Source organism: Mya arenaria, chromosome 7 (assembly GCF_026914265.1).
Source record: "Mya arenaria isolate MELC-2E11 chromosome 7, ASM2691426v1".
Taxonomy (NCBI): domain Eukaryota; kingdom Metazoa; phylum Mollusca; class Bivalvia; order Myida; family Myidae; genus Mya; species Mya arenaria.
The window spans coordinates 9,295,272-9,312,536 of NC_069128.1; the positions used below are offsets into that span (position 1 = coordinate 9,295,272).

Here is a 17,265-nt window from a genome sequence, read left to right on the forward strand (position 1 = left end):
ATGTATGAGAGAATTCGCTATTAAAAAGGAGTAAAACATTTACGTTTTACAATATCTTGACGTTATGTGGTGAAATGAGTTCAGAACATTGAGATATGACTAAAATATTTTGTTGAAATTGGGATCAGAGACCTCTTGACACTTTAACATACCCGGTGTTAGCACTTAGGGTTCTAGTGACCTTGGTTTCAAAGTACTATTTCCCTTCTAATACCAAGTGTTAGAAAAGCTACTATCTAGGTATGTCGTAGCGGGAATTGAACCCGCGACATTTCGAATCCGAAGTGAATGCTCAATTTAAAGTCAATGTACTTCAGTAAGTACACAATAATGCGATGCATGTATTATGTTTTTGTCATAATAACGCGTATTTTAGAATGATAGTGTGAAGGGCATTGTCAAATTTAAACGAGGTTAACCTACACTATTTTGCAAACAATATTCTGATTACATATATTAAATATTATTATTGACAAATTTCACACATCTTTCTGTAAAATAATTTTTGTGATATCTATGTTATATTTCTGTCTTGAAGTTCTTAAAACGATTAACCTTTTATACTGTATACCACGTGGTATGCATACGAAACTGTCAAAGACATTACGTCACAAAATTGCATACCGCGTAGTACACTAGATAATGACAAACCGCTGTGTACATTATCTAAAGATTTGAGGACGTTGGCCTCTTTTTTGCATCATTTTATTCCACAGATATATAAGTACAAAACATACCATTAACATTACAAAAATATAATCATAGTGATTAATCTTATAAACAAAAAACTTTTGGGACAAAGTGTTATGGACTGCTAATTTTGACGTTTAATACTAGCTAAGTCAAAGGTCCTCATATTTGATCCAGTTGTTAAAGTTTGCAATTAATGTTCTAAAATGATTTCTATACTCTTTAGGTTGACTTTCATTTTCTTTCACTTTCACAAGTGCAACTCCCTGATTAAAGTCGGAATACCACACTTCTAATGATGCAATAACGAGCTCGTTGGATCTCGCTTCATACTTTTCGAAAACGTTGATAAAACACTACTCACAATGGGCATAGTTAAGGCTGCCAAAAAGTCATTAAAGAATATTGTGGCGTAGAAGGGAGAGGTAAAGCAGATAAAACAATCACATTTTAAACTCATAGCAACACATGTACGACAACGTTTGAAAGCACCAATGTATCTTCAATATAGTGTCCGGTACTGTATTCCTATTTGATGTGGATGATGATGAACGACTCAACTGCAGGTGACAAAATGCTGTTTCTTGCACAGTCTTCAGATTGTTTCGGGGAACTGTACCACAGCAAAACGTTTATAAGGGTTCTGCAAAGGGAGGGCAACAGTGCTCATAGATAAATAAAACTGTTGTCTGCTTTGTTTGTTTCCATTTATTTTAATGAATTTATTCTTAATATTCTCATTGCCTTAAGGTAAGGTATCGATATTTATTATAATTAATATATGCTGTTGATTGAATAACATCATGATACAGTTTTTAATGACTTTGTTACGGAAAAAGGGTTTCTGAGAGATCGAAAGTAGAATTTATTTGAATATATGGTTAAAAGTAGAAATCGAAAGTAGACATATTTTCTAAAATTGAACACGACAAAAATTGTCTTTTAGCTTTTAAACATAGTATACGTATTCTTTTCAATATTTGATAAGTTTATTGTGTTTCCTTATTTTTCATAAAGCCGAGCAGTTGAACAAACTTATTTAACGGTGAAAGATATTTGGGGTGACCAAGTACAAAGCTCAAGATGCATGTATTGTGTATTTCCTCTTGTGGTGAAAGCTAAAGTAAAGTTTTGTAAGTCCTTACAAATTTCTAGTTTTATGGCTTTAAATAAAATGTTTATTTATACTGTGTTATTTGCCTGGATAACCAATTGCTAATAATTGTATGTTTATGCTCTCAAGTGTATCCTCATAATATGTTGGTACCAGCACACATAAACAATCTTTCATGTGTATACTAGAAAGTGCTTATTTTGCCAGTTTACATGATTAATGTAAATCCATTTGGAAAGTGTGTTGAACACATTTTATAAATAAAAATCCATATGATCATCAAGACGATGCTTGTTTGTGATGATTTAATAGACTATAGTATGTTTCATCTGACAGGAAAACAAGAGCATTAATGTTGCATGAATAACAAAAAGAAACATGATTAAAAAATTATAAAAAACATGGATATTTCTGCGTAGTATTTATTTTACCCATTGAGCTTATCATTCAATTCATTTTTATTTTTTTATTGATAAGCTGATCATTTTCAAAAACCATTATATTCTTCAACATAAACGTTTTTTTAGCTTTGTAATGTATTGCTTGTTTGAACTTGGTGGAAGATGGTCGTTTAAATGGTTTCGGGACCCTGAAGCAAAACAATGCCAGGTAAATTACGTATATGTTATTTATTTTTGAGCTGGAAAACAATCGTGCGTAAGTATTTGTAGAACATTTACTCTGACATTGTTCTCAACAGCAACTTTTTAAATAAATGTTAACATAACACACAGGGCATCTGTCTTTCTACTTCTTAGATTTTCTCCATTTGCTGTAGGGTTCACAAAACAGAGTGAATGGCGGCCTGTCTCCGTCGGATTCCCATTTCTCTATGCTGATGAGTTCTGACACAGTCGTCCTGGTATTCACCCTCGATTGGATGTAAAGGTGAAGTTGCTCTTTTTGGTTCACACCGAATTGTTATCACATTACCACAAATGTTTGAAAGTTTTCAATTGCTGCAAATCTCTATACACCTCTGTCAGCCTCAAGAATGCCATTTTTTATTATTGGTTTAGTCTCTTCAGTTTTTATGATTTATCTAGGTTACCAAGTGTTTTATAAGAAAATAACAGACAAATGAATTTCATGTATATTTAGCACATACACAAATAAAATGCAGCCTCTGAATGGTCAGCGTTTATTACTGCTACAAATACAATTAGTAACTCGATAATTTTATTAAAAATCTGAGTTATACGTTTTTGCTGTTGAATTGAAACATCTTTTTACTTTACACTGTAATGCTTCTTCAAAATCTTCTTACTCATGATCACGAAATTTTGGCGGTTGAAATGTTTCTCTCGTAAAAATACATATCTGCCTTTCAAATTTATCTTTAAGTATTTAATGATATGACCAGAATGAAGCAAATGTTGCAGTGATCTGTTACCACGAGTTCTATAAATGCACACAATTTCAGCTATAAGCAACGAATCTGTCAATAAACAAATGTATTTTGTCAAACTTGCTATGGTATGTAAAGGTTTCACGACTTTTGCTTAATATTCAGGATATAAAGTTTCACTTCAGGTATAACATAATTCTCTAATTTGAGTTCAGTCAAATTTTCAATGACAATGAATGCTGACCAGATTTACAGTTTTTTTAATTGATGTATATGGACAAAATGGCTGTTTCATTATTGTGCAAAATCTTTGCAGAGCTCGCTGGATGACAGATGTACAGTACACTACATATTGTGGCCATGTACTGATGTAATAGATAGATGGGTGTGTTTTTAAATGTCAGGTATGAATGTTACTATTGTCTAACCAATGAAATAATGTTTTTTTAGTGCTTTGAAATGGAAACAATGAATTTCAATATATATGCCCCCGATTTTGCATAGAAATGCATTCTCCATTGTTATAGTCCACCCTTACGCTTTGATTTTAGTCAATTAGTACAATTTTGGTCAGCATCAGCACATACACCCCATCAATATCTGGTATCTAAATGTGCTCCCAATGCTGGTTGGAATGTTTTCCGACATTTGATACCTTGTTTCATGTCCGAGAAATTACTTCTTCACCCTTAATACGTTCAAACACAGAGCATAATAATACGGAAACTTCATCAATTTTAAAATTCAACGATGTTCCTTTTCTTTGGTGTAGCAAATTCTCTTTCTTACTTATTCAAAAACTTTAAAACACTTATCACACAAACGAAACACAAGCTTTAAAAAGTGTTGTAAATATAACTGTAAAGAAGTATTGTAATTTATTTCACTTACATGGAGTTGAATACTGCTATCTTCTTTTGTAATATGTTTGTACCGTAACTTTTTGTTTGACAGGATATCTCAAATAAAGGAGTTGGTTTGAACAGTTGGAATACAACAACAATTTTTTCAATTTAATTCTGAAAGTATATTTATTTCATGAAATTTGTCTCTTCGTGTGTGTATCGTCTTGATAGACAGAGAAGCGTGCTATGCTGCTTTATGTTTAGTGCGTATACTTGTGGCAGGTCAAAGCACTGTTCCCAGAAGTCTAAAGGTTTTGTTATCCAATCGTCCACTTTTGGCATGTTAAATGTCCATGCTGAAACCATAATCAAACGGGTTTTATCATACTGTTGATGAGGAAAACACACTGAAATGACTACTTTTTATTTGAAGGAACAGAGGAAAATTTAAATGTTTTGTGTTAAATTCTAAGATAAGATCACATGAACAATAGTGCTGCATTACTGGTTTAGATATTGGCTCAAGAGAAGCTTGTAAGAATGGTGCTGTGAATTGTGGATTTGTCACAATGATCTAAGAAATTTGTCTTAATTGTTCACTGTTATGCTTCGTCTTCACGTAAGGAGATTGGTAGCACGGTTTCTTCTCTGCATGTGTTTGCTAGGTCATAGACGTACATAATTAACGAGATTATTTTCTCTTTGCCGAATATGCGGCGGTCTTTGATGCATTGCATCTATCATGTCAATTTCTGAAGATTTAATTTAAATACAAATACGATTTTGAGATCATATGCCTAATAGAGCATTTGTTCATTTACTGACAAACGAAGTTCGATATGTGGGTAGAGAAATACCAGTGAGCTGTATTTTGACGGTCATGCATATTGGTAAAGAAACCGAAATCTAGATGAAATCTTGTTTGCTTGTGAATTTCATTTTTTTAACTATCCAAATTTACCACAGCTCCTATCGAACGACAAAACATTGAAATTATTAGCAATGTCGTCGTAACATTGACAGTTAGTTTTGACAAAGTTAATTTAGAGGCTGCATTGAATATATAATGCTAGGCGTATATTAGCTTAGGGACTTGGCTCAGAGTGATCATGCCACGCCACATGAAATGAAAGACGTAAACTCATCCCTCTATGTTTGAGGAGAATCATAAAAAGGGTGGGAAGGACTTTGCCTATTGCGTGCTTGTATCAAATCAATGATACTTGAAATATTAAAACAGTCATATGCATAAAGGAAAGCAGGTTATATGTATTTGTAAAATGTATAACCTTTTCAACATCCATCAGTATTTTGCACATTTTTGGAAATTTGAAAAAGATTCATCTATGAAACAATTACAATGATAAGCTTGTATGTAAAGCTTCACTTAAACTCACAGATTTGAAAACAATTTGTTAAAAAATAATGCAAATCCATCCGATGAAAAGTGAACATATTGATCTTCTATTAATATGCGGCCATGGGGACAAACTGTGGCAAATTTCAACGTCTAAACTGTTTTTACGAAACTTTAAAATCGTAGTTTTACATGAGACTTAGTCTCGAAAATTGAAAAAAATCTTTTGAGATGATGGCGCGTTTTTAATATTTCAATCATTTCATTTTCAAAATTTTGTTGTCGTGAGTTTGAATGTTTACAACGTTTCGAGAGAAAAACAACAATATTCGAATTGAATCCAAGAAATAGTTTTACCACGTTCTGTTTTTGTTTTCATTATACCATGTTTCAATAATACAATAAAATATGGAGGGACCCGTTGCATTGTTCTTAATTCCAGCACATGCTTAGTGTATGTTCATCCAACTGACATGTGTAGGGCATTACCAAGTAATTGTTCTTTCTTTAATTCATGTGACACCGAAAACAAATGTCTCCTAGAATGTTAAGGTCCTCAATTCATTAATGATACTTTTCATTTGGGTTATTTAAAACACAGCACAAAATAATTTATTACGTAAAAATACGCTCAGTTGCTGAATAGAAATAATAGATATTGTAATACCCATTATCTGAAGAACTGCGCGTTTCATGATATAATCAATCAGTATTGGGGATTTCAGTATAATAGTGCATGATTTAGCATTAATCAATTCCAAATATAACAGGAAGAAATATCATCTAAATAACGCCTTATTTTCTTCCGGTAGGTAATTCTTTACCTGCCGGTTTCTTTGATGGGTTTACCGCTTATTCTTCCTTCTTTGCATTGGAAGCCAAAAATAAAACCGGTATTGCAATTGTACCAATGATCAATATAAATTATATGCAGCTGTGCTTGGTATAGACTAACCACAACATGCATTAGCCTGTTTGCATAACTAAACGTTTCTTTATTCGGCATGAAATATAACAACATTCATATTCCTATAACACATACAACACATTGTCTTTCAGAGCAAAGATATAATATAGTTTAAAAGACATGCGTTATATATCTAATAGGATTGCGTTCAAGTCTACCCATTCATCTTAAGTACACAGCGCGTACATGTTTTAGCCTTTTTTCGGACCATGTCAGTTATTCCGATACTGTTTCCTTTTGTTAACTGAAAAGAGTTTGCTGCTGATAATTTCGACAAAAACTAAATATCATTATTTTTCGATGTCATTATCAATGACAAGTCGGACAACTCGATAACAAGCTTAATGATATACTTTATGTAATGTTTTATTTTGCTATAAATATATTTGGTAAGGGGGAGGATTTTGTATTTTATTAAAACGGATGTGTTTTTGTATGTACACTGATAAGTTTCACTATTAGTATGTTGATATTCCGTGATAATCTTGTAGTTTTGGTTATTCTTTGATTCCGTTGTTATAATGCTCAATAGGGGGATGTAGAGTGTTCTTCTTTAATTGTTGTTCCGATGAAAATTGCTATTACAAGGCTTCGCAAGTATAATGTCGTTTGTACTCTGTTCCATATAAAACTTGCCGATGACTTTGGAAATTATAACTTTTTTCTGTTTAAACTATATTTTTTTCGGTTATTTTAATTACAATTTGTACATATTTTGTGCATAAACAGCAATTATTTCCACACATGATACACACGTGATATTTGCACAAAACAATAAATAAACAGACTTGAGAAGAAATCATAGTCATCCCGTCCTGTCATGTTTTTTTGGAGAACAGACGCTTGTTTAGACTGCCACAAAACATACGCAGTCTTGCATGAGAAACGCTAGATTTGCGATCACCATCATAATAGGTTTGGGGTACTGTAGATATGTTGTTGTTTAAGTTAGACTTGAGTGAAAATTGATTTATCATGGTGACATTTGTCATGATGAACTGCACTTCCTCCACACTGATCGAGGGGAAAATGACCGCTTGCGGAGGCTTTGAGCTGGAAGTAGGACAATATGTATGTGTATGGTTAGGAAAAGGAGTTGTATGGTTAAAAATAGTAGTGTATGTGTTTAATGACTGACTCAAAACATGAATTGATTAAGGTTAAACTTTGTTATCAATGGATGCACCTCTGATAAACATTTTAAAGATAGTCTGGCCACTTGGCTACTTGAAGATGTCAGCGAATGATGTCACGTTAATAATGACGCCAAAATATACAATGTTTAATGATAAATATCCTTTTCAGATAAGAGAAATGGGTGACAGATCTTCTTGAAATAGTTGCAAGGTAGGCGCTCATGGATCATGTGCGGAAAGAAAGCGGACTGATGCGTCGAGGGTGAAACCAAACACGCTCTATCAGCTCATCCATTTAATGCGACTTTGGATTTATATTGTCTCTCTCATCGACGTGGTTATTAAATTAGTGTTTGCAGCAGAGAAGGTGAAAGGAATTTGGAGACACGAGCGTTTATGTTGGTGTTTGATGTTAGTATTTTGTTTTCGTTTTTTGACATGTTACAACAATGTTCTTAGTGAGATGAATACATCTAGGAAAAGGGGCCTTTGGAAAAACAACACATATCGAACGAATGACAAGAGTGTAATGTTTAAATGTTTACGTATCAAGGGTTATGACCAGCCCCTTCTAAATTATATGTTTTTGCTCTGACTTCAATTCTGAGAGCAGCGGAAGAATACTTATATAGCCCTTGAACACCTGCAGTAAAGATGTATCCGTGTGACCTTTAGGTATATTTATATCATTTAGTATACCAACAAATGTGTTTCGAGGGGTGAATGCGAAAAGGTTCTAAGTGACATTAAATAAAGAAGAAGAAGAAGAACCTTTACGCTTTCACCCCTCGACATGTATCCATCCAAATAACTAGAAGCATGACAGTGATCAGTCTCGTATTTATCACAAATGTGTTTTACATGTATATGTCCAATAAACTAGAAGCAAAACAACTATCATTCTCGTATTTACTACAAATGTGTTATATCCATCAAACTACCTTGATGCAATTAGACGGACAGTCTCGTTTTTATTACAAATATGTTTAACATGTATCCATCCAATTAAATAGAAGCAGGTCGTAGTTATTAAATGTATATGTCAGTCACCTATAACTTAATATTGCTTACATGTTGCTGATATAATACCGCATAAATTGCTGTTAAGGAGCGTTAATAATTTTGCACTTACCGTGTCTGAAAGTAAACGAACGGTTTCAAACCGCAACTGCTATTTGATACGGTTGATTTTTTTTCGGAAGTATCTATTTGTCATTATTACAATAATACTTTTTACTTTCACGTTGTAAACAAGAAAATTACATGAATACAATTTTACCCGAAATTATAAGACAAATGTCAATGTTTCGTCGTTATATTTGTCGTCAATGCCAAACATTAATGACGGACGCCTTTATAAATTGTTTGGGCTTCAACATAGCATTTATCTTCTTTAAAAGACAGATGGTTGGTATTGATAATTAGATGCTTTTCTAGACCGGGTTTCTTGTCGGTTTTCGTATCACCTAACCAGGTTTATAGACATGCACATGCTTTGTAGGACTCATAAATTATATCATCGAGAACAAATTTCCGCTAAAAAGATGAACTTCATTCATATGCACCAGTTATAGTACTAAGTTCATTGCTGATTCAATTTACTAAGGTTGTATATATAATATTATAAAGTTAATAACATTACGTGGCTAAATACAAATGATCTGTTTTGGATTTTCCTATGTCTTAAGAACTTCGCGTTGCGTAATTTTATCAATAAAATGCTGGGATTCCAGTATATTTATTCATAAGCGTTACTCGCTCTCGAACATATGTGAAAACCTTAACAATTCACATTTTTTCTTCCTGCTGGTATCTATTGACTTGGCGATTTCTATCATTATATTTCCCGCTATTATTTCCTTCTAGGTATTACTTATTATTTTATTGATAAAAAAACAAGACGTGAACGTACTTTTATATCTTGTTAAAGCTGCACTCTCACAGATATACCGTTTTTACAACTTTTTTTTATTTTTTGTCTTGGAAAGAGCAAATATTTGCGTAAATATCTGCAAACCAATGATAAAAGATTGCTGACAAAACATCAGATCGCAGATTTTTATATTTTCGCTCGAAAGTTAATATTTTATTGTTTAAACCGTTATTAACGGTTTAAAAACAATAGATAAAACATCAATTTTTGAATTTAAATATAAAAATATCTGATCTAATTTTTGTCAGACGTCTTATATAACTGGTTTCCATGCCGTTTCGCAAAAAATGGCTCGTTCCAAGACAGAAAATAAAAAAAAGTTGTCAAAACGTTCAATCTGTGAGAGTGCAGCTTTAATATATAAAGAAAGGAGCTTTGATTGTTATAGTCAACCACTACATGTTATTATACCATTTGCATAACGTAACAATATTTACTCTCTTTAAATATCACAACATTTATACTCATTTCACCCATAATAAACAGCGTCAATTAGATCAAATATATTATAGAAAAGCATGGGCTATAAAGTTAAAAAATCATATGTTTGTACATCAAGTTTATTTTTTTTGAAAACAAAAAAGGTAGAACTAGATTTAAATAAACAGTAAAGGTGACAACTCCGTAAGTGTAAAAGGAACGTGGCATAAATACAATCAAAAATACAGGTACAAGCCAGTAGTCGAAAACTTAATATTTTCTGTGTAAGAAGGCACAAGGCAAGGGATCAAACGACAATGAACTATAGACAAAATCATATTAGCATCACATACACATGTATAAACAACAACAACAATATAACACCACATACATAAACACCACAAACAAGCCATACCCTAATCAAAACTTGCTTTGCCATTTAATGTTTGGATTACCGCCTTGGATCGGTCAGTGAAACAAGAGCTTACTGGAACTCAAGTCTACTGGGGGTGGCTTAAACCAGCAGGTGTGACTAAAACCTCACACACATTAATTTAAACATAGCATTGTTAAAACGATTGAATGATACGCCTATAAATAAGTTAAATGTAAAACTTATTTAAACCAGCATAATAATAACATTTTATGTTCGATATTTTATACTCGAATTTCTTACCTTAATAAATTACAATAAAATACACAAAATACTCTTTCAATCTGTTCTTACTTTTCACTTTTTTAATTCATTATTATAATTTTCTTTTTATACAGCACTTATTCCCTTGTTAACTGACAACTGTTTTCTACACAAAATTAAATAAATACAAAAAAAACAGGAAGCGAGGAGATTAATTTTCCGTGGATAAGCCCTACATAAAAAATGCATTCAATTCGCAACATATACTTTTACCCATTTACTGTAATATCAATTTCTGCGTCTCGGTATTCTGTATTCGCGAATATGAATTGCCTGCGTGTTAGACCTTTCATCTTTTTTGCAAAGCCCTTATTAATATAAGCCTTTTTTTGGACCATATCAATTCTTCTTTAATGTCGTTTTCTTTTGATAACTGACGAGATTTTGTTGCTGCTTCTAACGCAAGTACAAAGTTTTCTTTTCGGTATTCGAGGTCACATTTTGCTAGATAATACTCAACCTTTTGCACGACTGGTGATTCTTTTATATGGAGCTCTATGTAGTCAAGAGTATCTTCTGCTTCTTGGATAGCTTGTGCTGTAACTGCCGATTGATGACGATTAAACGTCTCGCTACAGTTTAGAAGAGCAGTCGCTTTTAAAGAAGCTGCTAAGATGACCCTGTCTATCGACGTTCGTGTTTTCTTTCGAAGAAATGTGCTCTTGAAAGCCACGAAGCACTCTGAAGCCATTTCAACAGCCTTTTCGGTTTGACCTAGTTTATCGAAATACCTGCTAAAGTCATAGTAATGGTATGGCAAGTATTCTTCCGGCAAGATGTCATTGTATTCTTTCAAGAAATCTAGTCCTTCGTTAAACATATTTTCAGCCTTACATAATTCACCTTTGTCTAGGTAAAGCCACGTGGCTTTTGTCAATGCTTTGCATATCAGCTTAAGATGAAACTTGTCACTAGCCTTCATGAAAATTCGTAAACCATATTTAAGAGATTTCTCGGCCAATGTTAGTTCGTTCTCATATAGAAACTTTGCGCAAGCGTACAGACTCAGAACAATTATTTGTTCGGGATCGTCAATTGGAAAAATCGAGGCATTTGTTGCGTATTTCCTTTGAAATACCTTGTGTCGTAGTTCATGTTCAGTTCTTTTGAAGTATGGTGGTAATAGTTGCTTTGTGGAACTATGATTTAAATCCATGTATATGATTAATTGCGTTGAGATCTCGAAATCAGCTGCACATACATTTTCAGGTGATTTAAAGAAAATGGTTGTTCCACACTGAATCATTTTATATTGTGGACATTCATTGCTTGTTTTAATATGTATTTGGACTTTGGTTTTCAATTTTCCTTCAATGCTGCGAACCGCATCTGGCAAGAAACAACATGTTATATACCTGCCGTTCGCAATATCATAACTTACGCCACATATTATGCCGACAATTAAGATGGTATTGTCCTGTTGGTTGTCTATGGCAATAGCAGTTCCGCTTTCACCTGGTACTGCAAATGCTTCACATGAATGTCCGACAAGAAACTTTGACATACCAAGTACTTCCGCATTTTGATTGTGAACTTCTTTGGAAGCGACAAAGCCATCTACGGCAGTTGATGCTTTCATACAGCTGTAAACATAGTCTTCACCAAATGGTTTACATTTAAATACCCGTTTATGGTAAAGGTCCGAAATTATACCATCAAAAAGAGCGTATGGCTTCTGAGTTCCTCTTAAATCAGTTACAGTATGGTCACATAGTGACCACAACTCCTCACGTATGCTAAGCAAACTTATATCAAATGTATCAAGAAATAAATTGTGATCACTAAAGGCACCAAACCGTATTAGTTCATCACCTTTATTCTTTATTGTGACAATGCCATCACTGTTTAACGCAACATGTAAATTTGTAATTCCGTATGGTTGGTCATTTATATGTACAATAATTCCAAGCTTAGCGTAATGCTCACGCCCGCCTTGTTTAACATCATCCATTTTACAGCTTGAGAATATATCGTTTTGTTTATAATATAACACTTTTCTTAAAGAATAATATCGTTATTCCTTAGTGTACATGTACATACATTTCTCCATTTTGACCACCAGAATTAGAATACATTTATTTTTAAGCTGAGCTCTTCGTATTGTTCGTCTTTAAATCCGATAAAATATGTATGTGACATGTAGTTTTCTGATAAATGCGCTTTATTTACACGAGTTATATAATCGATAGTCTCATCTGGAAATTCCCTGTGAATAGCTATGGCACTCATCCAAAATTTTATTGCGTTCTATCAGTCTAATACTTGGTGGAAAAACAATACCATGATATAATTTTCCCGTTTTGTATTAACTGGTTTCGTATTATTCAGAATTATATGACGTTCGTCTAAAAATAAATGCCTTCAAATACATCCGTTATATATACATTGATAAACAAACTCCATTGTTAACATTGCCTTTGTTGATCATAGGATTACTCAGGCGCTATATTGGCTTTATTCTGTGGAATCGCATCGATGCATAATCGATTAATAAACAATAACAAAAATATATGCTATGTATGAGACTTTGTCTTTATATGATAACATAGTTACTTAATACCAATACTACTTTACGATTGCAGAGTTTTTTCCTTCGTGTAGCCCGTCTCTGACACACGAAGTTGAAAATGAATGTGTATGGGTATGTGCACTTAAAGGGGGCCTATCATTATTGCAGAAATGTCTTTATCACGGTTTATGTACAGTACGCAAGTGTCATTCGGGTTTGAGTGCAATGTGATACTTTCCTTGTCATTGGACCAGAGTAATCGTCAACTAACTGAAAAGTTGCCATTTTTCTAGAATTTTAAGAAAACGAACAATTTCTGTACACCAAAATATATGAAAACAAGCAAAAAAATGGTCTAAACAATATATGCATATGAATAAATCTGATGAAAAGTAGCGGGTATTTAAAATAATCGTTTTCAAAAACTACGAAATTCTCACTAAGTTGAAAATATTCACTAACATGCTTACTGAATACGGCCCCAGAACTGCATCCGTGTATCTCCTTAATCAGACATATTTTTTTCCATTTCCTAACGAGTTGAATAATTGGTAATACGAAACGTGTATAAAGTCATATCAATATAACTTGAAAATGCAATGTCTGGGTATATTTTCTTTAGTAATGATAGTATTATTCTCTAAAAACACCAAATTTCATCAGCTTTTGATTTAATCGTAGAAAAGAAATGTGGACTCATAAAAAGACCTGTTGATTTAAAATAAGAAGCACGGGTCCTCGGAACTTTGAAAAGTGCAAACAAAAATACAGACGATTACAAAAAGACGATAATTTGTAACAGAAAACCAAACAAACTTCGTTGAAGCCTTGGCACGGAAAAACTGGTTTTGATACTTGTTCATTTTGTAAGACATGAACTTCCGTGTACATGTTTTTGTGATGAGTACTTCAATCAGAATCGTAAACTCTTGGCAATCTCCGTATTATTTCCAAAATGTGGCATAAAAGTAACAAGATTCCGGAAGTTTAAACGATAAAATTTTAGTACCTTCAAAATTAAGATTAATTCACTGTTACACAATGTATGTTTATGATAGTTTTTAAACTACACCTGATAATATCGTTTGACGAATTCATGCAAGCGATCGCACAAGGGCTACCACAATGTCAATAACTTTAGCACATTTATAACATGTAAAACATGGCTGCGTATTTACCGTCCGTGTTTAACAAATGTACATGCATTAGTTTTAAATCATCCAATATGTTCATTATAATACTAAAAAAGTAAACCTGTGGGTCATCCTTGAGCGCTTTGAAGTGTATGCTATTTTTAGTTGGGTTCTCCAATCAAAGGATGCAACAACACAAGGACATTGATGAATACCACTGCCTTTTGGTCATAATGTCACCCGTTCGCAAGTAAAGTGTTGACAATATAATCAACTACACCCCTTCTCCGCATACTTATCAAGCGCCTGAGATATCATAATTTCACCACACGATTATACATTGAATCGGTGCGTCGTTTAGACACTTTATACTATCCCTTACTACATTCATTCTGAAAACATTTAGCTCAACGGTTGTGCCCTCAAGGAGTTTAAGAGTATATGATGTTGCTTAAAGATGCACTCTTACTCCCAAATAAGGTTTACCACAATTCATAATATATTTTTAATATTCCAAAAAGGATGAATAAATGTCCTAAACAATGGTTCTTATGAAACATGCCGAGTTCAATTTGAAAGAAATGAGCATAAAACACGGTATTTCTACCTTATGAGACTATAGTAGATCACAGTAAATCTTTTAGCATTCACCAATCATTTAATATTTTGCGCTTTTTGCTATTAAATACACGGTAACAATCTTGTTATACGTAAATAATATCTTCCATTTATGCATTATTTAGTAAGTAGTTAAAGGGTTATCAGTCAAAATTTATGTTTGTTATACATGTGTATATACTTATTTTAAATAAGAGTGTCACTTTAACTAAGAAATATTAACTTAGATTTATTTAAAGTGATTGAAGTCATTGTGTAATATCACTTATTTTCTTAAAAAAGACGCAAGGTCTTTAGGTAAAAGGAGACAATTCAGAAATACTTACAAAGTATTACTTTTAGTATTATCTCCCTCGCCACATTACAAACAATACCACTTTAACCTAAGTGCCTTTATGCTTTTATATTCATTTTCTAAGAATAAGGTCAAGCATAAATACTTTGTACATTATTGTCTTATTTTCCACTGTGTAATTTTTATTACCTTTGCATAAAGACAAGTTTACAACAGGTTTAAATGTAATGATGTAATGTTTCCCTTGTTTTCATAGCTTATGTTTTTGTTTAAGTAGCAAAAAGATTTTTGTCCATTGTAATTTTATTATGCTGTATATATTTTATCACCATATTGCACCAAATTAACATCGAAGTCACTTGATTTATTATAAACACTATTAGTCATTACACTCATTATGTCTCCGATGTTCCATTTAATCATTAATTGGTTTTGAATTAAATATTCAATAGTTCGTATTTACGCTCTTGCTAGTATAGAAACGTGTTGCGCCAACACAAAACTATAAATAAATGTTAAGTAAAGTAAAGATAAACAGTTATGGATTTGCAAACGATACTGATATTAATCACCACCATTCTCCATTGCCATTTTTGGTAGAAACATTGTTTTAAAAACTGGTTATGTCCAAAAAGCTTACTATATTTTATACATGATTGCGCTTCATTTCATATTCTATCAGCCTTTCCTACTACTACTAACCCCATTCTAGATAAAAAAAACCCAATCAATATCAAAACAAGGAAACCACCAACCGTTTAATATATTATATACACGAAGATAAAATAAAGAGTTTCTGCTAATCTGGTCAGCAAACCGGTGGGGGGGGGGGGGGGGGGTCGGTTGGAGGTTCTGTCGATGGAACAGTATTTTAGGTAGCTAGGAGCATCAATTCCGGTTGCATGGGATGACAACTCCGGTTTTATAGACGCTAAAACTTTGAACGGTTCATCTAATCGAATCCTATTTCAGTTTAGAGTAAAATTATTATAATGTAACAAACCACCTTGATTTGGTCTTATAAATAAATACGTTATTTCATCAGCCTTTTCTTCTGTTAAGTATCCTTTTAACCCCGTTAACGAAACCCTCATTATTGAGTTCAATAAATATATTAATATACACGGGAATGCAAACAGAGTTTCTGCTACCCAGCTGCGGTTAAAGAAATCTTTGGAAGGCTGGTGGCACCTTTTAGCGTTTTCACTGTAAGATTTCTTAAACCAACTGAAATCTCTTTTTGGTTTTTATGTATTTCCAAGGTTGTTTTTCTTGGCCGTTATGATTCAATTATTAACATAAAACATTTGACATACAACAAATCCACACATCATTTTTATGAGATTAATGACACTTTACAACAGAGATAAATGTAGTTCTCATGGAGAATTAAATAACTTATGTAGTGAAAACATATAACTGTTAAACTTTCTCTAGATCTTAAAACGCAAAACATACTTTTGAGTTTCGAACAATTTCTAAAACATCAATGAATACAGAAAACTGCATCTGTTGGTACTGTTGCTACCAACCACAGCTGACACAAAGCGAGAGGCGGGGTGGATAGATGTGCGTCAATGAATTGGGAAGGACGTCCTGTCGATGGAACATCACTTCAGATGGCAAGGGGCATCACCTTCGGCTGAATGGGGTTGTCATGTCCGGTAAGGTGGAGGCTAAAACTTTGAACTGCTCTGTAATTCTACTTAAATATAAAGTGTAGAATAAACATTTATGAAACAAACAATAATTTCGAAACCTAGTGAGTTGTCCTATGAATAAATACATATCTAACACATGAGATGGTCCCTAAAATGAAGATAAGAGTGGCTCCTTAATAACATACTGGAAATACCCTTTGGGTCCATCTGGAGTTAAAGGGTCCTCATGATAGTATTTAATTTAAAACGTGGGTCCGTGTAATAAATACAGATACCCCTTGAAGTGCACTACACATTATTATTGAGAGTTCTGGTTTAATACATCCGTGGGTGAACAGGTAGATACTGCATCCATTACTTGAACAGTAAAAAGGCGCGAATAGAGAGAGGGATGTAGTGAATCAATGAGTCGGGTGGAGGTTTTGTTGATGAAACATCACTTCAAGTGGCAAGAGGCGTCATTCTGGTTGCGCGGAGGGATCTTTCCGTAGTATGGACACTGAAACAACTAATCGATTTAAGTAAACAAAAATACATGCTTG

General features: G+C 33.2%; 1 long non-coding RNA gene across 3 annotated transcripts; it reads left to right on the forward strand.

Annotated features, from left to right (window-relative positions):
• Window positions 1-1,369: 1,369 nt before the first annotated feature.
• On the forward strand, window positions 1,370-8,342 carry LOC128239875 (uncharacterized). Of its 3 annotated transcripts, none has more exons than XR_008261957.1 (5): window positions 1,370-1,440; window positions 1,708-1,823; window positions 2,332-2,692; window positions 3,469-3,556; window positions 7,627-8,342. It is a non-coding gene; the product is annotated as an uncharacterized LOC128239875 (long non-coding RNA). The 3 variants fall into 3 exon arrangements; XR_008261956.1 differs by having other exon boundaries at window positions 2,583-2,692; XR_008261955.1 differs by having other exon boundaries at window positions 1,708-2,692.
• The last annotated feature ends 8,923 nt before the right edge of the window (window positions 8,343-17,265 follow it).